Genomic DNA, 9,843 nt, shown 5'->3' with positions numbered 1-9,843 from the left:
TGTCGCACATACACATACACATGCTTTTTGTGTATCTGGTGTGACTTTTGGAAAAGTCATCACATTCCAGGCTAGAAGAATGACATTTAGTGTATTGTTACTGCTGTCAAATGTCAAAAGGGTCATATTTGACCCAAACACTATGTAAGGGTTAATTGGAAAATTGTGGGACTAAGGACTAATAAAGGATTATTTTACACACACAAAGAGTTTTAAACATATAATTAAATAGTATTAAATAACATTATTCATAACATTATTATTATTTCAAATGTAAATCAAATGTAGTTACATTACAAATACCTTCATGACTCAAGTATTTACTGAAATAAATGATTGGGAAAACTTCCTTCATCAGTAGGTGTTTCCATCACCATAGCAACCAGATGCTGAGATTTGAATTTGAAGGTGATTTTGATTGACAGCGACATTCCGTCAATAACTCCACTGTGGCTGTGACAACAGGACAAATCTGATTGGACACCTTCGACAGGAGACATCTGATTGGCTGTTGTCTTTTTGACTTTGCCTTAAATACTGTTAAAGTTAGTTAATCCAAATAATTTAAGTTAAAATGAAGTTACTGTAAAATATGAAGTTGCTGCTGCTACCTGCTGCTGATAAATGTTGATAATGTGCTGTTTTCTGTGCTGGTTGTTGTTGTGCTTGAGTTGCACAATCTCATTTTGGAGAGGGTAGTTGCTTTCATAACAAATATGGGAATATTGTTGACGGCTTGTCTTGTGTTTTCTGCTGCTTATCTTTGATTCCTGTGGAATTCTTGTCATTTTATGTTGCTATTTAAATGAATGAGTGATACGTGATAGCGTGATGCTAAGTAGTGTAAGCTCTCCTAGGCCAGGCAGAGTGAGGCAGTGTGGAAATCCACCTTTAGCGCCAGGATATTTTCACATCTTACTGGATGAATTAAGGGTTTATTTGGACCAGACGTCAATGTGAGTATTTTTTTGTAACAATGGGGAGATTAACCGTGGTATCTAATTACAGTATTTATGGCAAAGTCAAAAAGACAACAGCTCTCACTGCCAATCAAATTCAGTTTGAGTGTTGAGAGGATGTGGAGGAGAGAGGAGCAGCAGCTGGGGACAGTGAAGGTGGAGAATGAAGATAAACTCCTGAACCAGCAGACAAATCATTGCACAAAGAAGAGAGGGATGAGAAGATAGTAGTTTGTCCTGAAACCTCTCAACCTTTTCCCTTCACCATTTCTTACCTCACCCACTCCTCCCCTCCTTGCCCACGCCTCCCACTCCCACCCCTCCCTCACCCTTTTCCTCCTTCTCAAAACAAACCCCTCACCCCGTTCCCCCTTTGGACACATGTAAATATCATAACATTTTTAATGACGTAAATATTATAAATATGGTAAATCTTGTAAATAAATATAACAAGTAAAGTAACATCTACCTGTGTATGTCTTTCTAAATATAAATACAGGATTAATGACTGTGATCAATTTACAGAGTGTGGAGTTAAATACATCAGTGTGAATAGTTGAGTGTGCTACTATTCACACCAACACAACACAGCAACAGAAGAATTGGTTTTCTTGATATATTAATTATGACAATAATACAATAATAATAACAATAGATAACCTTGTCATCAGTTAGTTTTCACATTTATTTTAACTGTTTGCTGATGATAAATGTAAAAATCGCGACATTAGGCAATCTGTTTTGTAAACCTTGAAGATTCCACAGCATCTTTTGTGTAACAATGTACATTTTAAGTTGTCGCTTGTTTACAAATGATACAAAGATTTGTTGGAACCATTTAGAAACAAATGGATAAGTGGAGCTACAATCACTACGATGGAATGACCAGAGGTAACAGAATCAAACTGCTCATCTTTCTGAGTGGACTTCAATCTGGTGAACAACTGGAAACAGCTGCAGGTGTCAGGAGAGAAATCCGTGGTAGTCGTTTCAGAAAAATCTGTGCGTCCAGGATTTCAGATCACTTCATTATCTGCTCCATTATCTGATCTTTTTTAACAGGTGAAGTCAGAAATCAGCCAGAAAAACAGTTTTTCTTCGTCCTGGTCCCGAGTAGGAATTTTAAAGGCTCATGCGTCTTTCAGAGAGTTGATGTGGACTAAGAGTTTGAGTGCAGGTCCCAGTTTCAGGTTCATGGTGCTGACAGGTGATCGTCGGTGAGAAGCAGCAGAGCCTGATATCCCTCAACTAATTTATATATTTTCTATCTGATCTGTTTGTCAAATTATTACAGAAACGATGTTATATTCCTTTTATTTGGGTTACCTAAATAAAAGAAAACCATCAAATATGTTTCTGTATGAAGTATTGTTCAGTGCCAAGTCCAACATTTCAAACTCCTTTTACTGTTTTACAGTATTTTACTATTCTTAGGGCTGTAGTGTTATTTTCTAAAAGCCCATAAAACTCTCAATCCCAAAATGAATCATTAATCATTTCAATAATTAAGATCACAAAGTAGCCAGTTGTCTTGAGAACAAGAGCATCACCACCTTCACCCTAATTTAGTGGAATTAGTTTGAATACATTTTGTGAATTTGACTTCCACGCAACAATTGGTTTCCATGGTGTTTGTAGAAGCGGATCGTTTATTCCATAGTCTGTTCTAGAACCTATCAACCTTATACACCTACAGAAAAAAGACAGTTCAGTTGCACATTGGTTTGTGAACTGGTTTGTGAACTTCTGAGTCTCTGGAGTGAAACCAATATTTCTGAAGAACAACAGAAAATATCTTATGATTTCAACTCAAGAATGATCACTCTTCTTGTTGACAAGAAGAAACTACTCCTTTCTTTCTCTATTGCTGTCCTTTTTTCAAGAAGAACGACTGATTTCTTTGTTGCCGTCAACATCACCGAGAAATCTGTTAAGATATTCTTTTTTCTTGGGGAAACTTGTTAATTGAACACTTTTGTTCAGCCTGCTTTTCCATTTTATTTATTCAGATTCTGTCTAAAGCTCAACTACATTTTCATATAGTTTGTTGGGTAATGCAGCTCAATTGTCACAATTTCAGTGCTACAAATATAGTTTGATAAATATACAAAGAGAAAATTATTATGTTATGATTGCAGTTGGGTTTCTGTGTAGTCTCTAATTGAGGGATTCAAATTTCATATTTGCATTGTAGCATTATTAACCTCAAATGTGTGTACAACCTGATAAGTCTTACAAATTATAATCTATACTAAACCAAACTTAACCTAGACTTGTGTTGCTGGTTGTGGTTACATGTTAGTCTCAAGTTAGTATTTCAAGGAGTCCTATCTTTAGATTAAAACAATTCAACTATAGAAACAAGTGCACAGACAGTGTTAAGGGTGGACTAGAGTTTAATCATGAATTTCCTGTTTCTACTGTTCAGGCTTGTGGACCTTGCTGGTCTGGGCTGTTTAACCCAAGCTCTAAATGCAGCAGAGAGGCTCTGGAAGAACAAGTCACTCTAATTGAGAGTAAACCTAAAAGAGGAGCTCCAGACCATCAGCTCATTTAAAAAGGCAAAAAGAAAACAAAAGCTTGGACAAACTCATACATCGAGTGCCTGGCTTTAATGCTCAGCCTCCAAGAAAATGAGCACAAGAGGCGTGAGGCAGAACGGAGAGCCAGGAACAAAACTCTGGAGGTCAGCAGCCTGCAACAGGAGCAGACTCACCATGTAGAAGGCTTCAGCACAAAGGCTCAGGAGAGCAAGCTGCCCCCTGGTGGATGGATGAGTAGAAAGAAGGTGGAAGAGACATAAAACTATCAGTATGCATCACACTTTTCTGTGTGTCTGTCTGAATATATACACCGGAGTCATGGCTCTGATCAGTGACTACAGTGTTACAGTATTTTAGGCTTAGCTTTTTGGTTGTGTTTTTTGTTATATATATTATACATTGTATATATTTACCCTGCACATGGCACAAGGACCAGGGTATAGCTTCCACCTCTGTCCGTGTGTGCACCTTAGTTACAAACATGGATAAAAAAAACGATGATGCAGTGGAGCAGCAAAATAACAGGCTAAAAAAGAAAGGGACAGCAGAGACATTGGTCTTCAGGAAACAAAAAGCCATTAATCTCAACTTTTATTCAAAAGTCCTCTAGCAAAAAAAGAGCATGATTAGCACGACGGTGCTAACAGTGAATACAATGTGGGGACAGTAACCCAGCAGCGGCCATCACTAGTTCAGTTGTCCTGCCTCGTCGATTTAAATGAGCCCATCACTCAAGAGGACGACCGGAGCATAGAGACACAGAACCTTCCTAGTCAACTGCCTCCCCCTGGTGGCTGCTTGAGGATGACACTAATGGCTGTCATCAAAGACCCAGCGACAGTTAAACCAAAAGTATAGCAGCAATATAAACCAATAAGGCATATAACAAGTTAACTATAAAAAACTATCAATGTTTATGTTATGGTCACGTTACAAAAATTTGTAACGAGTGAGCAGTCCAAACATTGTACAGCTGGGTGTCTCTCAGCAGAACAATCTAGTTAGGCAACTCCTTACTATTTTCCTAATCTATTTTCACTGTGTTGTTATTCTGGCATCAGGTCATCTGTTTTCTGCTTTTGTTTTCTTAATGGTGTCTAGTAAGCCCATTTGAGCTGGGCATGTTTAATGCATGACACAATAATCAGATCAAATAATCCTTTTTCATGTTTGTCATCTTTTGACTAAAAGAGCAATGACTTGTATTTTTCTCAAGTTGTTCCCTTTATATTTATTGAAACCATTTTCACTCAAAACGTACAGGATACGTCCAATGACGTGACCTAACACACTTGGTATGTATGATGGTATGACAGAGGTAAGTGTGCTGATTGATCTCTTAGACGCTGCTGCTATAGAGCAACGGTCACCTGTTTGTTCACTCTTAATTGATATTGAATATAGTGCTTGTCCAAATCGCACCAAATTTGACATTGCCCTTCCGTGGGCTCTTAACAATGCACAATGAAACCGATGAGATGAACGGTTCTTTAAATATTCAAACCACAAAGGCAGACAGACAGACACACAGAGATTTCTCAAATTAGTATATAGATATTTAATTTGTGTGTAAAGCTGATATAAAATCTGTCTGTGATCTGTCCTCTATCTCAAGGTGGCTGCTCTGAAGGACCTGAAATATCTGGACCCGGACCAGTGCAACCTTGTTCGATGGTTCGAGGAATTCACAGATAAAGATCACATTTACCTGGTGTTTGAACACCTGGACATAAGTCTTTATGATTTCACCTGATGACTATCAGACCTATTGTCCAGCAGGTACAGTGTGTCCCACTGCTTTTCTTTCAGCACGAATTAACATCCTGAAAATATATACTGGTGGAATATTGTTGAGATTGCTATTACATGATGGGCTTTTTATAACTTTTCAGCTCGCCAACGCTCTCAATCACTTGAAGGCCGCAGGGATGATACATGCAGACCTCAAGTGTGAAAATGTGATGATGGTCAATCATCAACAGGAGCCCCCCAGGGTCAAAATTATTGACTTTGGCCTGGCTTGTAAGGTCTCAGCTGCCAGGGTAGGCTCGACACTTCAGAGCCTTCATTACCGGTGAGTAACTGAAACAATGACTCATCTCTTAGTGGTGAATTTGTGGCTGAAAAAGGTATTTAAACTAAGAATGTAAACTTCCCCTCCTCATCCATTTCTACTAATGTCTTTGTGAAGAGTTTTACTCTAGCAGCATACATACATACATACATCATTCTCTTTCACATACATAGTGGAGACTCAGGGTCAGCCACCGGACAACATGCTCAACCATGGACTCAGAACATGCCAGTTTTTCCAGAGAGACAACTCCTGGAAACTCAAGGTACCTGCACAGAACCCACTAATGACATCACAGGAATCTCTGTCGTTCTCATATTTCTGCAATGCTGTAAATTACTGGGTTGTGTCTGTTTGTTTGTCCAAGTCGGCTGTTCTCAGAATATCATTACTAACTAGTACATTGTCTGATCAGACTCCAAAACAGTTGTTGATGGACTACAGGAAGAATAAGTTCACCTCTCTGGATCACCTCCAGGTCTGTAGGTCTTTGTTTTCATCTTTTACAATAAAATAATTTTAACATGAGTTTATATCTTAAGCATAGGTATAATACACTTAAAAATCTCCAACACAGATTTGTATTCACTCCTGGAGGTGAGTGAAAGCGGCCCTGACCTATGTTATTGTTGTTTATCAATAGCACTTCAATGCTGCTGGTGAAGAACCAAACAATGTGTTGATGTTTGTGGTCATGTTGAAAGGAATGCTTCAACTCGATGGAACCGAACGTATGACCCCCTGTCAGGTGCTGGATCATCAGTTCATCAACTGGTAGGAAGTCAATACTATGATTTGTAAAAAAATGTTGAATGTTATTTTTCTCCACTAATGTTCCACTTGTACCTTTGTTGCTGGCTGCAGAGGATACATTTCCACTACAGGACCTGTAGCGGACATTCAAATTTGATGATGATGCATGATAAACTTGGCTAATGACAGTATTCATTGTCTTACAGTGCGAGTTCCTGCGGCAAGATGATAGACATCAATCACAACAAAAAAGAGACTTTTGACAGTGGGAAAGCTGTGTATAGGTCACTGCAGCAGCCCCCCACCAGGAACGCTAACCCCATCCAACTGACTCCTCATGCTGAGCAAAGCAGCAAGTTCCAGCCCCATGGTGTCAACTCACATCCCTGTACCAGTACCCAGACCACAAGATCACAGGTCAGGGATGAAGAGACAGGTTGATGATGAAGATAATAATAAAAACATCCAGGCAAAGACTGCTCACAAGAGCCAACTGGACACAACCCTCCACCTCCACATCAGTGGACATCCCAAAAGCTCCTTCTCTATTCAGAGGAAGATGACTGATGGTGATGATACAAGGCATAAAAAGATTAAGTCTGACCTCGATGAAAGGTCAGATAATGACAGAAAGAGGTTCCAGAAAACCTCTGAAGGTCAATTCACCTCATGCTGCAGCAGCCAGACCCAGAGTTGTGGCTCCCCAAGGGTAAAGAGGAAGATGGAAGACTCTGACAAAAGGTCAGATAATGAGAGAAAAATGGTCAGAAAGTGGGGTGCAGCCAGATCCACCTGCAGCAGCCACCATGATTGGAGGAGAAGCTTGGCTGAAGACCAGCGCCCAAGTCCCCGTCCTTCAAGCAGCCACTTGGATGAGAGGCAGGCTCTAATAGGAAACAAAATAAAATCATCTAAGGGTGGTGAAATGCAGCCTGGAAACATAACCTCTGATCCCTGGTCAGATTATAAAAGAAAGACGTTCCAGAGAAACTCTGCAGGTCAATCCACCTCAAGCTGCAGCAGCTCAGCCCAGGGGTTACCAAAGGTGCCTGCTGATCAGAGGCTGCTGACACTTAGCTCCTCCCCCCCCAGAGACCTAAGGTACGCACCAAGTCCAAACTAATGCCATCCGACCCCAAGTTTGTGAAAATAGCACAGGCTATTATTAAGGAGAGAAACAGGCAGCAAGATACCTGCTACCCGACAGAAATGATCTTGAATCTGTTGAAAAGGGTAATAATAATAGGAAATATAATATTAAAATAAAAAGATATTGATACTAGTAGCTAGCTAAATTATGGAACTGTTAATATATATATATATATAAATACATGTTAAACTCTCCATCTATATAATATAATACAAATATTATATACATATACATAGTATATATATATACATACAGAAATAAAAGGGAATCAGTTCATCAGTCCATCCAGCACACTGTAAATCTTCATTTCCCCCAAAATTATAGAAAGCGTTCCAAATTTGAGAAAACTTGTCATGCTTGTTTTTTGTGGAATAACTTGTCTTTTCTAGTGCCAAATAGGAGGTCATTCCATTCAACCATTGGGAAACTCCACAGACAGCCGGCTTTTTCCATGACCAAGCGATCTGAGAGGCAAATACCAAGTAGAAACTTTTCATCATTTGAGACCACAAAACTGTCAGGGTAAATATTAGGATACATAACTTGGGGTCAAGAGGCACCACTTTGCTGACTTTCTCTTATTTAACTCAGATAAAACAGATGTTCTAATACTTGGCCCTAAATACCTTACAGATACATTATCTAATGATATAGCTGCGCTGCTAGACGACATTGCCCTTGCTTCCAATGAAACAGTCAGGAACTTGGGAGTGATCTTCGATCCCGATTTGTCCTTTAATTCTCACTTAGAACAAATTTCATCTCAAAAAGATGCAGAAAAACCATATCCACGACTTTGTTACATCCAGACTTGATTATTGTAATTCCTTATTATCAGGCTCCAGCAGTAAGTCCTTAAAGTCTCTGCAGCTTGTCCAAAATGCTGCAGCACATGTCCTGACAAGAACCAAGAAAAGAGACCACATTTCTCCAGTATTAGCTTCACTACACTGGTTTCCGGTTAAATCTAGAATAGAAGAGCTGTTAGTACCTTATCAACCCACTAGAGCACTGCGCTCCCAGAATTCAGGCTTACTTGTCGTCCCTAAAGTCTCTAAAAGTAGAGAAGGAGCCAGAGCTTTCAGCTATCAAGCTCCTCTCCTGTGGAATCATCTCCCACTTTCAGTTCGGGAGGCAGACACCATCTGTACATTTAAGAGTAGGCTTAAAACCTTCCTTTTTGATAAAGCTTATAGTTAGAGCTGGTCCAGGCTTGTCTTGGACCTGCTCTTAGTTAGGCTGCTATAGGTCCAGAATGTCGGGGGACACATGACACACAGAGCTTCTCTTTCCAGCTTCTCCTTCCTCTTCTCCATCCTTTTAAGAAATTAATATCTCATCAATACATGTTACTGACTTGACTTCTTCCCCGTAGTCCCTTTGCCTTATCGTCCGCAGATCCAGGGCCGCAGCTGCGCTTTATGATGATCGCGGATCGATGAATCAGTATGGGATTCTGTCGCTGCTACTGATAATGGGATCTGTCTGGCATCGATAGATGGTGGACACGATTGATGGCAGCTGATGGTGGATCATGGCGGAGTGGAATGACTGGACATAGTATCTCTGATGGTGATCCGATCGTGGCTGAATTGTTGGGACTGGATTTGGGATACAGTTCGGCCTACATGTGTAATCAAAAGCCTAAAGCCGCATGTCCTTTGTTCTGGAGAAAACCAGAGCCTCCAGAACTCCGTCTCCCGGGGGGGCCTCAACGTCACACAGAGGTGTGCAAACCGACCGGAGACACAAGGGTCAACCACTATTGGTCAACCACTATTGGTCACTCTGGGCCCCATGACCTATGAGGTCACCAAGCCAATATAAGGCCAGGTCTCCCTCTCTTCATTCTCTTTCCATACACCTCTTCGAGAGGAGCACACCGTTCTTTCTATGCTACCCTCGACAGGAGAAGGGTGTCCAGCTTCTTTCTCCACCCCTCCAGAGGAGAAGGGGGTCCAGCTCACTCTTTCAACTCAAATCAACTTCATGGAGGAGAGGTGCAGCTTCCACTCACCTCAACAAGGAAACCTCCAATCCAAGCTCTACCAACCTTCAAGCAGCGACGCGATGTCCTGCCGGAGAACTTCGAACAGCAACTGAGCTGTACCCCACAACAGAACCACAAAAGCAGGAGCCACAAAACCAGCAAGACGATTTCAGAGAACTTCGAACAGCACAGCAACCTCTTTTCCCTTTCCATGGACGGGTAACACAACTGGGCTTAATAATTATACTAGGCTAAGCAAAGACTGTTTATTCGATTCTGTTTGATGTTTATAAGTTTGTGTTGTGATGTTTTGGTTATAAGTTATTCGAAAGTAATGTTAGTTTGTTATGCCCTTCACAGACTTTGGCCAGTCG

This window comes from Hippoglossus stenolepis, chromosome 14 (assembly GCF_022539355.2).
Source record: "Hippoglossus stenolepis isolate QCI-W04-F060 chromosome 14, HSTE1.2, whole genome shotgun sequence".
Taxonomy (NCBI): domain Eukaryota; kingdom Metazoa; phylum Chordata; class Actinopteri; order Pleuronectiformes; family Pleuronectidae; genus Hippoglossus; species Hippoglossus stenolepis.
Note: the sequence above shows the minus strand (reverse complement) of the source record.